This window comes from Hipposideros armiger, unplaced genomic scaffold, assembly GCF_001890085.2.
Source record: "Hipposideros armiger isolate ML-2016 unplaced genomic scaffold, ASM189008v1 scaffold_334, whole genome shotgun sequence".
Classification (NCBI taxonomy): Eukaryota; Metazoa; Chordata; class Mammalia; order Chiroptera; family Hipposideridae; genus Hipposideros; species Hipposideros armiger.
Genome location: NW_017731684.1, coordinates 562598 through 565465, shown reverse-complemented (window position 1 = coordinate 565465; position 2868 = coordinate 562598). Strand labels below are relative to the sequence as shown.

The 2868-nt window shown below is 39.7% G+C and overlaps 1 protein-coding gene across 2 annotated transcripts in view; it reads right to left on the bottom strand.

Moving 5' to 3' along the window:
- The window catches only part of TAFA1 (TAFA chemokine like family member 1), a 573437-nt gene that overhangs the window by 272075 nt on the left and 298494 nt on the right, over positions 1-2868 (bottom strand). The window lies entirely within an intron of this gene.

The following is a 2868-nucleotide window of genomic DNA, read 5'->3' as shown; positions in this document are numbered from 1 at the left end:
CCCAGGAAGAGCGCAATGATGGTGCCAGCTTGGGCCAGTGAAGCAACGTCCTCCACAACTAGACTGAAGAACACAAAACAACAGCAACTTGTCTGTTCCTCTCCCCGAATTCCCCAATAAAAATCTTTAAAAAAATAAAAAAATAAAGGAGATAAAAACATAAAATAAAAAAAGAGAAAGAGGATAATTTGCTACTGCAACTCACAAATGAACTCAGAGCGTAATTAGGAATAACTTGTGACAACAAAAACATAAAAGAGGAGGAAGTGAAGGTCTGATTTGCAAAGGGGAATGGAAATAAGATGCATGCAGAAGAAAAAAGACTATTGTATATATGAAACATCCTTTTACAAAAATTTAATGGGAACCACTCAAAAAAAAAATCCAGAACTGAGATACAAAACACATAAAAACAGGAAACAGGGAAAAAAATCATAGAAAGACATTTAACTAAAATAACACAGAAACACAAAGGCAAAGAAACAATGGAAACACTGAGCTACCATAAAACATAAGATAAAATGGCATTAGGAAATCCTCATATATCAATAATCATCCTAAGTGTAAATGGAGTAAATTCACCAACAAAAAGGCACAGAGCAGCAGACTGGATCAAAAAACAAAACCCACCCATATGCTGCCTTCAAGAGACACATCTCAGCTACAAGGATAAATATAGACTCAAAGTAACTGGGTAGAAAATGATACTCCAAGTAAGTGCCATGCAGAGAAAAGCAGGTGTCACCATACTTATGTCTGAAGAAACAGACTTCAGGATAAAAATGGTAACAAGAGACAAAGATGGACATTTCATAATGATAAAGGAGACAATACAACAAGAAGACATAACACTTATCAATATATGTGGTGTGGTAAAAAAAAATACAGTCAAGTGCCATCCAATGGAAAGGCAGGAATCTTCAATACAGGAAGTGTCACGTTGAACCTTAGTAACAGTGTGTGACAAGTTTCAAATTGTTTGGTACAGTCAGTCAGGCGTGAGCTACGGTTGAGAGAAGGTGCTTTTTTTTTNTGCAGAGGCAGGTGGCTGCCATATTTGAATCTCCATTAACCTGGATACGGTCACACTGATTCCCTGAGATACTGCTTCACCCAACTTTCAGACCCACCCAAGTGGTTTTTCTGTATAAATGCCCTGCCTTGGATCATGCTGTGGACTTTCCTAAAATCTCTCACAGTTTCACAAAGCCAAAACAAGCAGCATCTGGCGTTTGCATACCCTATAACCCTAGTTGAGCAGCCTGAGGTCCAGCACATGTGACACCCAGCTTTGGTTCATAGATGGGCCTCTCAAGGCACCTCCGAGTCCAGCACAGGCAATGACTACAATGATTGTTTTGTGGTTCATGCCCTGTGGCCCAGAGCATGATCTTGGCTTACAGTGGGGCCTTCCCAGAAGGCCCTGAGGCTGGCACACATGGTGGTCAGCTTCAGACCCAGATGGAGCATTACCCCACCACCTCCAGGGACAACACACCCAAAGAGCATACTGAGCAGGCACCAGAGATGTGCTAAAGTGAATCCTGCTCTGTGAGGCCAGCCCCTGCACAATAGCTGCTGTACTGTAGTCATGGCCAGTCCTCATAACCAATCAGCCCAAGGATCAATCCCTTGCATTGATGGAGAAACAGCAACCAAGGCCCAACTACAATAGGAGGGTACACACAACCCACATAATGGACACACTTGGAGTACCCATCTCAGGTTGACTACTAGGGAAACTATTCCACTGAGCCCCACAGGACACCTACTACATAAGACTACTCTACTAAGACTGGGAGATATAGCAGATCTACCTAATATATAGAAACAAACACAGGGAGGCAGCCAAAATGGGGAGACAAAAAATCATATCCCAAATAAAAGAATGGAACAAAGCTCCAGAAAAAGGACTAAACAAAATGGAGACAGGCAATCTATTAGATGCAGAGTTGAAAACACTGGTTATAAAGATGCTCAATAAACTCAGGGAGAACTTCAACAAAGAGATAGGATACATAAAAATGGAGATAGAAAACACAAAAAAGAAACAGTCAGAAATAAACAATACCATATCTGAAATGAAAAATACATTAAAGGGAATCAACAGTAGTTAGATGAAGAAGAGGACTGAATCAGTGATTTAGAAGATAAGGTAGAAGAAAACACCCAAAAGAAGGGCAAAAAACAAAAGGAATCCAAAAAAATGAGGATAGTTTAAGGGGCCTTTGGGACACCATCAAGTATACCAACATTCACATCATAGGGGTACCAGAAGGAGAAGAGAGAGAGCAAGGAATTGAGAACTATTTGAAAAAATACTGAGGGGAAACTTCCCTAACCTGCTGAAGGAAATAAATATACAAGTCCAGGAAGCACAGACGGTCCCAAAAAAGATGAACTGAAAGAGGCCCACATCAAGACACAACATAATTAATATGCCAAAGACAAAGAAAAAAATCTTAAAAGCAATAAGAGAAAAGCAGTTAGTTACCTACAAGAGAGCTACCATAAGACTATCAGCTGGTTTCTCAACAGAAACTTTGCAGGCCAGAAGGGATTCGTAGGAAATATTCAAAGTAGTGAAAAGCAAGGACCTACCACAAAGATTGCACTACCCAGCAAAGCTATCATTTATAATTGAAGGACACATAAAGAGCTCCCAGACAAGATAAAGCTAACGGAGTTCACCAACACCAAATCAGAATTACAGGGAACCTTACAGGGACTTCTTTAAGATGAAGAAAAACAATAAAAAATATGAATAATAAAATGGCAACAACTCCATAACAATTACTTTCAATGTAAATGGATTAAATACTTCAAAAGATATGGTGGTTGAGTGGATAAGAAAACAAGACCCTTACA